Below are 16,013 nucleotides of genomic sequence, written 5' to 3'. Positions count from 1 at the left end.
AGCCCAGGTTTCACCGGAAGACGAAGCACATCAAACGCCGCTACAACTCCATCCAGGACCATCTCCAGAGTGGAGTAATAGAGATTTGTAAAGTACACACAGATCTGAATATTGCAGACCCGTTGACTAAACCTCTTCCACGAGTAAAACATGATCAACACCATAATGCTATGGGTGTTCGATACATCACAATGTAACTAAATTATTGACTCTAGTGCAAGTAAGAGACTGTTGGAAATATGCCTTAGAGGCAATAATAAAATGGTTATTATAATATTTCCTTGTTCATGATAATCGTCTATTGTTCATGCTATAATTGCATTAACAGGAAACAGTAATACATGTGTCAATAAATAGATCACAATGTGTCCCTAGCAAGCCTCTAGTTGGCTAGCTCGTTGATCAATAGATGATCATGGTTTCCTGATCATGGGCATTGGATGTCATTGATAACGGGATCACATCATTGGGAGAATGATGTGATGGACAAGACCCAATCCTAAGCGTAGCACTAGATCGTATTGTTCGTATGCTAAAGCTTTTATAATGTCAAGTATCTTTTCCTTCGACCGTGAGATTGTGCAACTTCCGGATACCGTAGGAGTGTTTTGGGTGTATCAAACGTCACAACATAACTGGGTGACTATAAAGGTGCACTACGGGTACCTCTGAAAGTGTCTATTGGGTTGGTACGAATCGAGATCGGGATTTGTCACTCCGCATGACGGAGAGGTATCTCTGGGCCCACTCGGTAGAACATCACGATGAGCTCAATGTGACTAATGAGTTAGTCACACGATGACGTGCTACGGAACGAGTAAAGAGACTTACCGGTAACGAGATTGAACAAGGTATACCGACGATCGAATCTCGGGCAAGTTCTATACCAACAGACAAAGGGAATTGTATACGGGATTGATTGAATCCTTGACATCGTGGTTCATCCGATGAGATCATCGTGGAGAAAGTGGGAGCCACCATGGGTATCCAGACCCCGTTGATGGTTATTGGCCGGAGAGGTGTCTCGGTCATGTCTGCCTGTCTCCCGAACCCGTTGGGTCTACACACTTAAGGTTCGATGACGCTAGGGTTATAGGGAATTGTTATACGAGGTTATCGAAAGTTGTTCGGAGTCCCGGATGAGATCCCGGACGTCACGAGGAGCTCCGGAATGGTCCGAAGGTAAAGATTGATATATAGGACGGATGGTTTTGGACACCGGAAGTGTTTCGGGTGTCGCCGGTAACGTACTGGGACCACCGGGAGTGGCCCCGGGGGTCCACCGGAAGGGGGCCACGACCCCGGGAGGCTAGATGGGCCAAGTGCGGGAGGGAACCAGCCCCTAGGTGGGCTGGTGCGCCCCCACACTCAGCTCATGGCGCAAGAAGAGGGGAGAGGGGGGAAACCCTAGCACAGGTGGGCCTAAGGCCCACCAGAAGGGTGCGCCACCCCTCCTCCCCTCCTGGCCGCCGCACCTCCCCCCCCCCCTCTAGGGCTGCCGCCCTCCCAGGAGAGGGAAACCCTCAAGGGGCGCAGCCCCTCCTTCCCCCTATATATAGTGGGCACTTTGGGCTGTTGGAGACACCTATCTTCCTCTACCTCGGCGCAGCCCTGCTCTCCTTTCTCCTCCTCTCTGCCGGTGCTTGGCGAAGCCCTGCCGGAAGACCTCGTCTCTCCATCGACACCACGCCATCGTGCTGCCGAAGATCTTCCCCAACCTCTCCCTCCTCCTTGCTGGATCAAGGTGCGGGAGACGTCACCGGGCTGCACGTGTGTTGAACGCGGAGGTGCCGTGGTTCGGCACTAGATCAGAATCACGCCGCGATCTGAATCGCCGCGAGTACGACTCCATCAACCGCGTTCTAGCAACGCTTCCGCTTAGCGATCTTCAAAGGTATGAAGATGCTCTCACCCCTCTCTCGTTGCTGGTCTCTCCATAGGAAGATTTGAATATGCATAGGAATTTTTTTAAATTTATGCTAGGTTACCCTACACTCACATTCACCAACATTTGGTATGATGACCTAACAGGAAGTGCACCTTTCTTTCCAAATTGCCATGCCCAGAAATCAGTCATTGGTGTCGTGCAAAGAGGTATATTCTTTATAACTTGAATACACGGAAGAAAAAACTGATGCGACTTATCATCTCTCCAAGTTGATGAGATGCTGTCAATCAATTCACTCACCAAAATATTAGGTAGAGTGAGAGTTTTCGCTAATGGGCCGGCCCAACTCTCGTCTCTGTGCGTCGTACGATTTTTTAGCAGAAACAAATCAGAAGAACGTATGCACAGACGGATGAAAAGTCATGTGGAACATAAACTAGAAAAATAGGAGAAACAATCCTGCTCCTTTTAATATTAGGTAGAGATGACTGACGATCCCGATGGTCACCCACTTTCTATCTATGAGATCACATTTAGCGATGAAAGCGGAGATGATACGGATGAAACTGAGTGATGCCACATTTGCTTTCATATATTTTTGCGGAAGCGGAAACGAATACAAAACCCCCTGAAATTTATATGAATATTATCGGAAACAGATATGGACCGAATACAGTGCGGACATGGTACAGAAAACAGATGTTTGCCAGAACCAAGCGACCCCTTGAATAATGCACGAAGGCTCAACCAAACCAACAAACTTGTCATGTTTCTAAGACCGAATAAAATATAACAAGATATCAATGATCATATAATATAGTGTGCATATTCTTTTATTCATATCTTGAATTGTGCCTAACCGTTTCCACTAGTATTACTCGCCTTGCTGGATTTGGAATACTAGTGGAAACCAAAAGTTCCATATTACCATAAACTGAAAGTTTCGTTTTCTTGGTTGTTCCACCGGATGTGCTGTTTCATTTCCGTTTCCATTTTCACATAAAATTGTCTGTGTCCGTTTCTGTTACGCAAAATTTGGTTTTTGTTTTTTCTACGGAAAAGTGGGAAAGATTCTGTACCATGTGAGAAAGCTCACATGAACATGGTATTGAAGATCCAATTACATTTGAGCATAACATGTCCCATCATCTGATCATAACATGTCCCAGCAAATACATCATCAATTACATCGAATTGATCCCGATCATGTGGCAAAGCTCACAAAAGCATGGTATTGAAGATCCAAATAGAGAGTGTGTGTGTGTGTGTGTGTGTCTTGCAACTACTACTATGGACTCATAGGTCCTGATAGAACTATTCACACATCTTCATGAAGGCAACAAGGTTGATGAAGAAGACTCCGACAATGGCTTCCCCCACTGGCGAAGCTCCGAAAAAGACCTCCAGATGGGATCTTCCTGGAACAGTGGCTTGCAGCTGTGATACAATTCTTTTAGAGGTATAATGAATAGTTTCGGTATTCATAGGGATTTATAACGGTGGAATCAAGTCAAGTTAGTAAGTAGGGGACCCACACGGGCAGGGGGCGCGGCCTATCCTGACCGCGCCACCTGACCGTGTGGGCCACTAATTACTTGTCTCAATATCTCCCGAAGCTTTTAGTGTTTCTTGTTGTCCAAAAAAATATGTTAAATCGGCAACTTATTTTGACCTCCGGAGATATTGATTTCCTGCAAAATCAAAAGCAAGTAAAACACGTGAACTGACACTGAGCAGTAAATTAGTAGATTAGTCCAAAAAACAATTAAATTGTTATAAAAATATATAGAAGACATGAACTGACACGGTTAAACGGAGGTGCCCACAAAAGAACGCGCTGGAGTAGAAGAACGCCAAGAAGATGGCACGGGCCGTCGGGAGCACCTCCACGGACAACAAGAACAAGGCCAATCGTGTGTGGTTTGTGACGAAGGAGGCCGCCGCAGCCGGAGATGCACTTGCAGCCGTGCGGGGGCCAATGCTGTTGGAGGAGTACTAGCTTGCTGCGACCCTCTCTAGCACGCCACACCCTTCAGGGCAACGAGGCACCGCCAGCCCAGGACGGTTTTGGCGACGGCGATGACTCCGGCTCTGACGTGTAGAAGCAAGTACCCCGCGTATTATCTAGTTTAATTTTCATTTAAACTATGTAATTAAGTTTGTATGAAGTATGTTTATGTGGAATTTCGGTGATGTTTTATGGTGCAAACTACTCGTTCTAGGATCATGTTAAATTTTGATGATGTATATGGAATCTATTTTGTGCCCCGCGTCCTCCCGTATCCGTAAACGAATGTTAGGAGCCGTCCGGTTGTGGGATCTGCTAGATAGAGATGTTCTAACACGACATAAGAAGTTGCTCTCTGCTGTCCGAAACCACACGGCAGAAGTACAAACTGTTCCTTGGCAGTATTTTCTAGATAGTATTTTAAAAAAAATCTAGAGGCCCATTAAGCTCATTCGTGCAAGTCAAGAAGTGGGACTAAATTTTAGTCCCACATTACTAGTTTGGTAGGAGTTGGACCTCCTTATAAAAGAGGATGTTTCCATACATGTATGAGCATGAGAACAAGAGAGACATACACGCGCTTCTTCTATGCCGCCCGCCTCGCCATGCCTCGCCACGATGCACCGCAGGAATGAGCAGAGCTGATGGCTAAATTTTTTGGCAAGCACGACTGGTATACGAAAGGTCACTCAGGAGCTAAAAGGTTTTGCTATAGAGATTGAATACAAATGTTGCACCCTTCGGCTGTTGCCTGTTCGTTTTGTCTCTCTCTTTTGTTTCGCCTTCCGTTGTTGCCTGTTCGCCTCCTTCTTCTGTGCCTATGAAGGAAAGGTCGCTCATCTCTAGAGAGACACACCAGAACATCATCTTCCTCACGCCATCGAATTTCAGTCTCTGAGTTGCTGCTAAGTTCTTCCCCATCCCGACTTGCAGTGAGCACCGCAGGTCGGGATAGTAGGCCTCCGAAACCCTGCCTCTTTGAGTCGTGTACGGGAGAAGGGAGATAAGTTTTTTGGGAGCGCTCTGCGTGAATATTGGCTTCTTCATCACGGATGCCACAAACGCCGAAGACGAGTTCTTTCCCGACGTCAACAATCTCTTCGACAACATGGCCAGTGACGATGTCAATGCCAATCTCACTGCTGTTGTTGCAACTCAGTACATGTTCATGTTCTTTTTCTTTGAGTTCTTGCCACCATTTCTTGTTTTAGTTTCTGTTCTATATATTTTTCGTTCATATTCACCACTTAAGATGCTATTTGTATATTCTCGGTATGATTGTATTACTTGTCTTATAACTGCTATGACAGTCATGATTTTTCTAGTATTTCTGTTAATAAAATCATATGGTAAATTGCTCATAATCCAACACAATACCCACGTGCATAATCTAGTTAGAAGTGCTCCGTCTTTACGAACCAACATGTGGTTGGATGGTTAGACGGACTGTGGTATTTTCAGCCCACCAGAGTTTAAGTCCTGGTGTTCACATTTATTCCTGATTTATTTCACGATTTCCGGCATGCGCATTCAGTGAAAGGAGACGTTTCCGTCGACGACGAGGCGCCTAGGATGATTTCGTAAATCTTAAAATGATATACCGATTCAGTATTTCGAAGGTGCTCATAATGTTAATATGTGTATGTTCACATATGTGAGTGTATGCACTCGTGTGTATACATGCGCTTGTGTCTGTACTGTGTTAACAAAAAAGAAATGTTGTGTCTTTAGACCATGGTCGGCGTGTTGGCTCACGGAGCCCTCATGTAAAACAACTCTACCTCTTTCTGTTGATCAATATAAAGACCATGGTAATCCTCAAAGAAAAATAAAAGGAAAGGAAACCGATCGTGGGTATGTCGATGGCGATGTCGATGGCGACCCGGATGATGCGCCTGCACGCGCGCCGCTCCTCCATCTCCTGCCTCCTGCGCCCCAGCCGCCCGGTCCCCAATCCCAACCCGGCGCTGCAACATGGCCAAGGGCTCCGCTGGTACCCGGGAAACACCGCGGCCCCCGTCCCGCCGTCGACCCCAGCGAACCTTGGCCTGAGCATCGTGCCCGAGAAGACGGTGTTCGTTGTGGAGCGCTTCGGCAGCTACCTCGAGACCCTCTCCTAAGGGATTCACTTCCTCGTGCCCTGCATCGACCGCATCGCCTACGTCCACTCGCTCGAGGAGGAGGCCATCCCAATCCCCGACAACCCCGCCGTCACCAAGGACAACGTCTTCGTCCAGATCGGAGGAGTGCTCCATGTCAAGGTACGTACGTTATCTCTAATCCCTAAACCCTAAAAACCTTGCTTAGCTTACAAACTGAATTGAATGAAATTGACTTGTACAGATTGCCGATCCCTTCCTTGCTTCCTACGTCGTAGAGGACCCCATCTATGCAGTCACCCAACTCGCACAGACAACTGCAAGGAATGAACTTGTCAAGATCACCCTTGAAAAGACTTTCAAGGAAAGAGACGCGCTCAATCACAACATTATGGTACCTAAACCTAGTACTATCGCACCTCTCTCCTAAATTTCATGGTCCTGCAACCCATCTAACAAATTGTTTTGTTGTGCTTCTCTAACTGCAGAGGTCAATCAATCACGCATCGTGCGAATGGGGTGTCAAATGTCTCAAATACGACATCTGTATGGCTTTCTTTTTCATTGTGCGAATTGGGTGTCAAATGTCTTAAATACGAAATCTGTATTCCATTACTAATAACTACAAACTGTCCACCTTTAGGCATTACTAAAGAAAGCCATGGAGAGGCTGTTCGAAGCAGAACGCAGGAAACGCGCTCAGATCATCGACTCAGAATGTAATATCGACACTTTAGGCTTTATTAGTAATTTGATTGAAACCGCTCTTCAGTTTAAGAACGTTTTGTTTCATATATGTGAAAAGGACACGTGCAGCTTGACAAGTGCTCTGGTTCAGCCAATATAACTTGCAAATTAGTATAACTTGCTACTTGGCTGAGGTTGCCGAGTGTTTTGAACTTTTGAGTCAGGTGTTATGATTTCATTACACCTAACCCGGATGTCCAGATTTAACTTCTTGGTTTTTTTGTTCTGTCAGGTGCTATGATGGAGACAGAGAACAAAGCAAAGGGTACGTGACATCTGTTTGGCTCTATTTTATCATCTTGCTCTGAAGATTGCGAAATATCTTGCCAGCTGCCCTGCTCAGCTTGTGAAAATACTACACTTCCTGTGCTGCTACATGCAGGAATATTCAGTTTTGTTTCAATGACATATCTAATCAGAGTATTACTTGAAGAACTAATCTGATTAGAGTGTCCCAGTTCACGAACTGAATATCTTTTGTTTTCTACTATTAATTGCTTCTACCCTCTCGTCTTGTGAATCTGAAAGTGTTGCATCTTGGGCAGTTGGGCTTATGCTTGTTGTTTTTCAATGTGGGCATCAGGTGAAGCTGAAGCGATTCTTGCCATGTTTGAAGCGACTGCTAGAGGGGTAGCGATGGCTCCGGAGTCATTTAAAACTCAAGCCAGCATAGAGGTATCACATTTTTCTTGTAAAATCTTTGTGAAGCAGGATTTTGACCGTCACTTTTCCTCTCGCCCAACAAAATATAAATTGTTGCTTCTAATTTGTATAGGCTGCCTGCTTGAAGAACGCTGAAGAATACAAGGAACTATTTTCAAAACTAGCTAAACATGTGAGACGAAAGTTGAATCCTCAATATACGATTCTTAGTCTTATTACTAGTATATATATTATGTCTGATAAACATGATTGGTAGTTCGATACTGATGCATGCGTTCTTTTCGAACTTTAGATGAAGACGATGCTTTTTCCCAGCGACCCAGGCAATCAGGGGGCAATGACTGCTCAGGCCCAGTCCGCCCATTTGTCAGAAGAACTCGATGAAATGTGTGGCGGCCAGTCAGATGACAAGCATCCTGCAGCACCCCAAGCAAAAGTAGCTGGTAATCTTGATCCGGATATATGCTAACTTGCCGCATGTAATGCAACTGGATCAGCAAGAATGGTTTTTGAGTCTGGGAGTGAAAATTTCCGTTTTACGTACTGATGACGAGGTAGGACGAAACACTTTGTTACCTAGTTGAGAATAAACCTTTGTTTATATTGATCGGAGGTGCTACATCTTCTATAACACTAAGCTCCCTAAATTTTAAGGCTTCACAGCCAATTATGGTTGTTGATTTTGGATTGTGTCTTTAAATTTTGTCTGGGTCGTTCACCAAGTGAAGCCCTTGGTCCGCGTGTGGTGCCAGTGTGGGTCACCATTGTCATGGAGAATGAGGTGGGCCTCAGGTCGAGCGACGCATGTTTTTTTGTAGGGCGTGGGTGCGGGCGTGGCTTTTTTCAAGGAAAAAAAAAAAAAAACCTTGAACTGGTAGACGATGACGAGATCAAACCCTGAAGTGGTAATCCCTGAAGTTTGCACTCTCAAGTTAGGAATCCCGTTCTAAAAAAAACCTTAACACCATATTAGGCTAAAATCGCTGAGGTGGCAGTGGTCAACCGGGATTGACCTGACATGTGGGCCAGACATCCCTAGCAATGACCCGTGCGAGCGCACTGTGTACTCACGGATTTGGGGGAAATTGGGAAGACAGTGAGGGAGAGCACGGTGACGGCGGCGCGCGGTGACGGCTAGGGTTGGCGGCGCGCGGTGACGGCGGCGCGCAGAGCACGGTGACGGCGGCGCGCAGAGCACGGTGACGGCGGCGCGTGATGTCTTGGTCTTCGGGGGCATCTTCTGCTCCGGGATTCCGTCAAGCAAGTGGACGGAGGGGCATGGAGTCGAGGTCCCCTGTGCCCTACAGGGAGAGCGCAATGGCTTACGAGCCGGAGAAGAAGTGCCGCTGCAATCCTCCCCGGAAGGCCCCCCGATGGATCTCGTGGAGCAAGCACAATCCCGGGAGGAGATACTATGCCTGCGTGGATGCCATGGTAAGTTGTTGCTGTTCATGTCTGTTCTTCCTCTGCTCCTATCCGTTTCTAATTGCTGTGATTGATTTTGTTTGAATGGATAGCATGGTGGGTGTGGCTATGTTGAATGGCATGATTCGGAGCTTCCAAATTTTTTTAGTGATCTCATTGGAGATTTGAAGGATGAGGTTTGGAGGCTCAGGGGAATAGGTTATGCTGCTGGAGTTGATGATGAATGTCCAATGATGGTGTACATGAAGAAGCAAAATCAAATGCAATTGAGGCAGTGCAAGTTCAGTTGAAGGAGAAGGATGCAGAAATTGAAGCTCTGCAACTTCAGTTGAAGGAAAAGGATGCAGAATTTGAAGCTCTGAAGGGAAAATATATGAATGTTGTGATGGTTTGCATTGTGTTTGTGTTAGGTCTAGTTCTAGGTAAAATGGCAGTGTAGTGAAGTGATGTTCAGTGATGTGAGTTTGAGTGTGATGTGTATGAACATGTATGCACTGAGTTATGTAAGGAATTATTGTCAGTTTCAATTCTATCAAGTGCATTATGCTATCACTTTCAGTCCTATGAATTTGCTATCACTTTCAGTCCTATGAATTATTGTCAGCTGCAACATTTCTGGCACAACCCAGGTTTCTGGCACAACATTTCTGGCTAAATATTTCTGGCACATCAGACTAAACATTTCTGGCACATCAGACTAAACATTTCTGGCAAACATAGCATATATATGTCTGATAAATGTTTTACCAGCAAACATAGCAAATATATGTCTGATAAATATTTCTACCAGCTGCAACATCAGATAAATGTTTGCAAACATTCCAAAAGCTGCTTCACTACCAGGTTTGCAACATTACATAGCACTTGCTTCAAAGAAGATTACACATTGCCACTGCAATTGAAGTACTTATAGCTAGGAAGAGATGATGCAGGAACTCTCTTTCTCTTCTTTGTTGCACCAGAAGTAGATGTTCTAGCATGTGCATCTGAAGAGGTCTTTCTTGGAGGCTTAAATGTAGAAGATCTTGGTCCCCTTCCTGTAGGTGCAGCAGCAGTTCTAGCTTGGGCACTTGGTGCATTTCCTGTAGGTGCAGCAGCAGTTCTAGCTTGGGCACTTGGTCCACTTCCTGTAGGTGCAGCAGCAGTTCTAGCTTGGGCACTTGGTCCACTTCCTGTAGGTGCAGCAGCAGTTCTAGCTTGGGCACTTGGTCCACTATGTGCTGGTGCATTAGATGATTGCCCATGTACCTAAAATATACAGGACACATATACAGCAAGTTACAGCAAGTTAAATATACAGGACACATATACAGCAAGTTACAGCAAGTTAAATATACAGGACACATATACAGCAAGTTACAACAAGTTAAATATACAGGACACATATACAGCAAGTTACAACAAGTTAAATTCAAACTAAATTACCTCTGATGCCTTGTTCTTTTTGGTAGTCTTAAGAAGGTGAGCATTCTTCTTGTTGACTCTCTCTGGGTTGTTTTTGCAGCCTCCTTTATTGTGCCCAGCTGTGTGACAGAGTGAGCAAGTAATTACAGTGTCATGCTTGCTCATTTTGTTTGTAGGCTTAGGTTTCTCATTGTCTTCCCTCTTCCTAGCATTTTTCTTTGGCCTACCTGGCATCCTCACATAACCTGGAGCTTCAGGCCTAGGTTTGGGAGAAATGGGCCACATTTCCTCACCTTCCACAGGTTGCAGACAGTGCTCATATATGTTGTTGAAGGTATCAACTGAGTAGCATGGAGCAATGTAATCTTCCAAAGTCTTCTTGCTCTTGTAGATAGCACAGATTGCATGAGAGCAAGGTAGACCAGCTAATTGAAAGTACCCACAAGAGCAAGTCTTATTTACAAGACTGACTGTGTACTTCCTCTTTCTGCCAATTAGTATTTGCACTTCAAATGAATCTTTCCCACCCCACAGCACCTCCATGAACTGGGTCCTTGCTATACTGGCCTTCAACTTCTTAAATATGCTTGGGCATATTGTTCCATGAAACTTTGCACCTTTCTCCCTTTGTTCTTGGATTCTAACAAATATTTTCTTTCTGATCTTCTCTTGCATTGAAATCAAAGGATAAAACCTGGCATCAACAATTGCATGGTTAAAGGATTCACATAGGTTATTGTCAACTGATTCACACATGTTCCCAACTTCAAAGAAAGCTCTTGCCCAGTGTCCCGGCTCTGTTTTCATCATGTCCTGTGCACCCTCAGGTGTTTCTTGTGCAAGCTTTGCTTTGTAATAATTGAAATCTTGCTTATTGGATGCTTTGGCCACTGCCCAGAATTTTTTCTGCCATTCATGTGCCCTATACTTCTTCCTCCAGTTGGCATAGATATGTCTTGCACACATCCTGTGCTCTGCATTTGGTAGATAATAACGCATGGCATTAATCAATCCTTTTTGCTGGTCAGATATGAAGACCCAGCCAGCTCCATTATTGTTGATGTCTAGGTCTTTGATAAGCAAGCCAATGAAACACTTCCAACTCTCATTTGTTTCTTGTTCAACAACAGCCCAAGCCACTGGATACATCTGGTTATTGGCATCCCTAGCAATGGCACACAATAGTTCTCCCTTTACTGCTCCTTTGAAGAAACAGCCATCTAAACCAATAACTTTTCTACACCCAGCCTTGAAGCCTAACTTCAAAGCATTGAAGCACACATAGAAGCTTTGGAAAACATTCCTATCCATGATTGTAGGATCCAAGCATACTGCAACTGTGCTACCAGGATTACTTCTTAGCAACTCCAGCTGGTAATCAAATACTCTTGTGTACTCTTCTTTCATGCCAGCCATTAACTTGTCCATGACAATTTTCTTTGCATGTTTGCACTTAGAAGGGGAAACATCTGCAAACATGTCTTGTAGGACAGTTGCCTTCATGCTCTCAATCTTCCACATTGGGTTAGCTAAGATAAAATGTTCATATCTCTGAGCAATGACTTTAGGAGTGACCAGCTTATTTTCTCTGTTCTGTGCACAATGGTGCTCATCATTGTATGTAATTATCTGAAACCTATTTGTTCTTGAGGTTTTGGCACCATAAATAAGCCAGGGGCAACCATCCCATCCACATTTGGCCCTTACCCTGTCAGCCTCTGATTTAACAAACTTAATTCTCCTTTTAGTTACAATGCCATATCTCTTGAGTGCTTTCACTAGCTGGTTCTTGCTTCTAAACACCATTGACAAACTCAAATGTGGAATCTCTGTGTCATTGATGTACCTTGGAAACTTGCTCTTCCTCCTCACTTGTTGTCCATCTGAATCTTCATCATAGGAGTAATCCTCATCAGATGAATCATAGCCCACTCTTTCTCATCTGCTTCTACTTGTTCCTCCATATTTGCAATGAGCTCCAATGGAACAACTTCTGTGAGATCTCTACCAATCCAACTCTTGGTGTCTCTCATTTTCTTCTTGAATTTTCTAGCATGCCTTCTAAGCTCAACAACCTCTGAATTTTCACCACTGTCCTCACTGTGTGGTAAATACTCAGGGTCTGAATCTGACTCACTATCTGAATCTGCAGGTTGTGCTTGACTTGCAGTTTGTGTACCCTGTCTTGATGCATGAGCTGAAGGATTTAACACCTGAGAAATTGCAAACCGAGATCCATCCACAGCATCTTGCTCTGCAGGCACCTGCTCTTCTCCAACTCTCCTTGCTCTAGCATCTACATGAATGTGCTTCACAGGACTAGAAATAATCTGAGTGATCACACCACTATCATCTAGAACCAACACTTCCTGCACAAACTGCAAATCATCATCAGAACAGGCACCTGTATCAGCACTTATCACCATGGCAGGTTCATCAGCATCACTCAAATTGACCATCTCATCCTTCTCAAAATCACTACCACTGCTGTTATTCTCATTGTCTTCTTCTCCATGGTACTCAACATAAATGTCAGCAACTCCACCAACATCTGTGTACTCTGCCATCTGCAAGCATGCTCTGTCATCATGCAGAAACATCAAGCCATCTGCCATTGATTTCCCTGGCACCTGAAAATATAATTTCATCGACTCCTTCAATGGCATATGATCATTCAGAAAGCCCTTCGCCTCCTGCAGTGAGAGCTTATCTCTCTCGATCTCTGACATCTCTTCATCCCCACCAACATACTGAAAATTGGGACCAATGCGAACAAAGTCGCCACCGATGTGGAATCGGACGTTCAGAATCTCCGTTGGATCCATGATTAAACTGAAAAAACAAAGAAGTATCACTAAAAATCGCAGCTTTTACTGTCAAAAAAGAGCCCCAAATACCCTAACCCCTAACCCTAATGTTCTGCACATATATGAAAAAGAATGGTGTCCAGCGGAGGTGGACGACGGGGACATACCTTTGCCGGTCGCTCGCCGTCGAACGCCGCCCCGATCGTTGCCGCTTCCGACGATCACCAGGCTGTCGCCATTGCCGTCACCCAAAGCAGAGCAGCAGGCAAGGAGACTCCCTCGACTGAATCCTGTTCGGGCTGGGCGACTGACCATCCTAGACTAAGTGAGTGAATAGGCTGTTAAGCTGGGTCGGCCCACCCTATATGCAGCAACAAGGCCTTCTCCTTCTGTCCGAAAAAAGGAAAAAAAAAACAATCCCGACCCTCACTTGCCACGCATGCAATCCCTGTTTGGGTATGCTGTTAAGGTTTTTTTAGACCGGGATTACTGACTTGAGAGTGCAAACTTCAGGGATTACCACTTCAGGGTTCGATTTCGTCATCGTCTACCAGTTCAAGGTTTTTTTTGGACTTTTTCCTTTTTTCACCGTCGCTTGTACCGGAAGTCGTGTTGGGCTTCTTCTTGCTTCTCCTGCAGCGGCGGTCTCATGACCGGCATGTGCGCTCCCTCTTGGCTTTTGTTCGAATTGCCGCCTAGATTTTTGGGTGTGACGTAGTGGTAGATTTTTCCTGGGTAGGTTGGCTTGTTGCTGTTGGTGTGGTCAATTGTGGTTTGGATTAGCTGTTTCATGTTTGTTCTACGGCAGCGTCTCGTAAGGCTTCTTCTTCCTCTTTTCATTACACTTTATTGTGGATGCAAATATTCGATTTGGGCTGGGCTATCGCCTATCGTGTTCGAATTATGTGTGTTACAACAATATTTAAATTACTAAGAATTACAAGTATTCGAAATACTTCATTATAGAATTACATATGTACATATATGCATGAAATTGTTTTACATGATTATCATAGAATTGTTACTTGTTGGAATGTACTTAAGTTATATTCTTAAGGAAGTTGGTCGATTATCAGTGGAAAGGCTATCCGGATACAGTGATAATCAGAAGGAGCTAGATCATGTAGTTAGATTACAACCTTAATATTAATCTATGTAATTAGAAGAATTTACACTCTGTTATGACGTGTTGCTCATAAGTGTGTGCTTCGAGGTCATAACGGATAGAATTTGATAACATACAATATGACCGTGGTTGATAATTTGGTCTCGAGTCTATCCCGAGAAATTAGTTGAAACAATTTGGTCTGGAGTCTATCCGAGAAATTAGTTGAAATAATTGGTCTGGAGTCTATCCCGAGAAATTAGTTGAAAGACTAGGAATCTTATCTGTATAAGAGATTGAAATCTTTGCAAAAGACAGTATAAAAATAACACTATCTGCTAGCCTCGGATATATAAATTATGAGCGGTACCACGGATAAGCGCAGAAAAATAAGAATAAAGCATAAAGCCTAAGTTTATCAACATATCGGTCGTCCAGTCAAGGTGTGACGGGAAGGTGGGGTTCGGTTATTTGCGCAGCTTTCCAAGAGTTGTTTTTTTTTTCTTTTCTTTTTTGTGAAACCTATCCGAGAGTTGTTTTGTTGTTGATTTTTGTGGGGATTCGGTTCTTGCGATTCCATACAAGCCCCAACAGTGGTGGTGGGACACCCTAGGTGCGCGTCATGCCGGGGTGATATAGGCCCTGTTTGGATCAATAAGTTAGAGTTAGAGTTGGTTAGATTGAACCCATCTAACCCCCAAAAATCCAAACATGAGGGTTAGAGTTGGTTAGATGCATCTAACCCATCCAAAAAAACTAACCCACCCAAGAGGTGCTTATTTGGGTTAGAGTTAGGTTGGGCCCACAAAAAATTACTTTTCTCTCTACCTCCATCACACCAAATCACCACAATCCTCCAACCAAAAAGTGACTACGATCGGAGGGGGAAATTTGCTATCTAGAGTCTCTGATTTAATTGATCCAGTAACAGGTGATTGGGATACCCAGTTAGTGAACCAAACCTTCTGGCCAGTGGATGCTCATCGGATTCTATCAATCCCACTGCCGGTCTATGAGATGCATGATTTTATAGCCTGGAGCCCAGCGAAGAATGGCATTTTTTCAGTAAGATTAGCATATCAAACGGAATGGAATTCCAGATTTGGCAACCTAATACAGGTCACTTCAGGATCTTCTTCACCAAGTGACGAATGGGAGTTGGTTTGGAGTCTGGAATGCCTTGCAAAAATCAGAATTTTCATCTGGAGATTGTTACAGTCTGCTATCCCCTGTCGGTCTATACTAGCATCCAAGCATATGAAGGTCAAAACCCAGTGTCGAGAATGCAAGAAGGGCCCAGACATCATTCGTCACTTCCTTTTCGAATGCCCAAGGTCATCAGCAGTTTGGAAGCAGTTGGGTATTTTCGATATTGTTAAGAGGGTATGCACTAAGTATAAATCGCGTGAGGAGGCCTTTTTTGAGCTGTTGCATATGGACACGGTAGGAATCACTATTTTGGGCTGCCCGAAACTCCGAGAGGTGGTCGCTACTGCTGCTTGGTATCTGTGGTTCGAACATCGAAAAGTATATCATGGAGATGATATCCAAACAGCGCCTCAGATTGCCCTAGCCATACGTGGACTATCGGCAAATTTCAGTATTGCATGTGCCAAAACAGCAGAAGGCCGAACTCGAGGATGGAGTAAGCCACCGCATGGCTATGTCAAACTGAATGTCGATGCAGGTTTCGAACACGACCTACTCTGAGGATCGATTGGGGAAATTACCAAGGACCACAAAGGACAGTTCTTGGGAGCAGCAAATGATAAGATTGATATATGCTATGATTCAAACACTGCAGAAGCATTGCGGTGAGGTTTGGGCTCAATCTTGCAAGAACTATTGGGTGCAGCAAAATTGTGGT

At 44.6% G+C, this 16,013-nt stretch overlaps 1 pseudogene; it reads left to right on the top strand.

The window, feature by feature from the left end:
- Positions 1-5,758: 5,758 nt before the first annotated feature.
- LOC123402841 lies at positions 5,759-8,078 on the top strand (annotated as a pseudogene).
- Positions 8,079-16,013: the final 7,935 nt, after the last annotated feature.

The sequence above is a fragment of the Hordeum vulgare genome, chromosome 1H, assembly GCF_904849725.1.
Source record: "Hordeum vulgare subsp. vulgare chromosome 1H, MorexV3_pseudomolecules_assembly, whole genome shotgun sequence".
Taxonomy (NCBI): domain Eukaryota; kingdom Viridiplantae; phylum Streptophyta; class Magnoliopsida; order Poales; family Poaceae; genus Hordeum; species Hordeum vulgare.
Note: the sequence above shows the minus strand (reverse complement) of the source record. Positions and strands in the feature narration are given on the sequence as shown.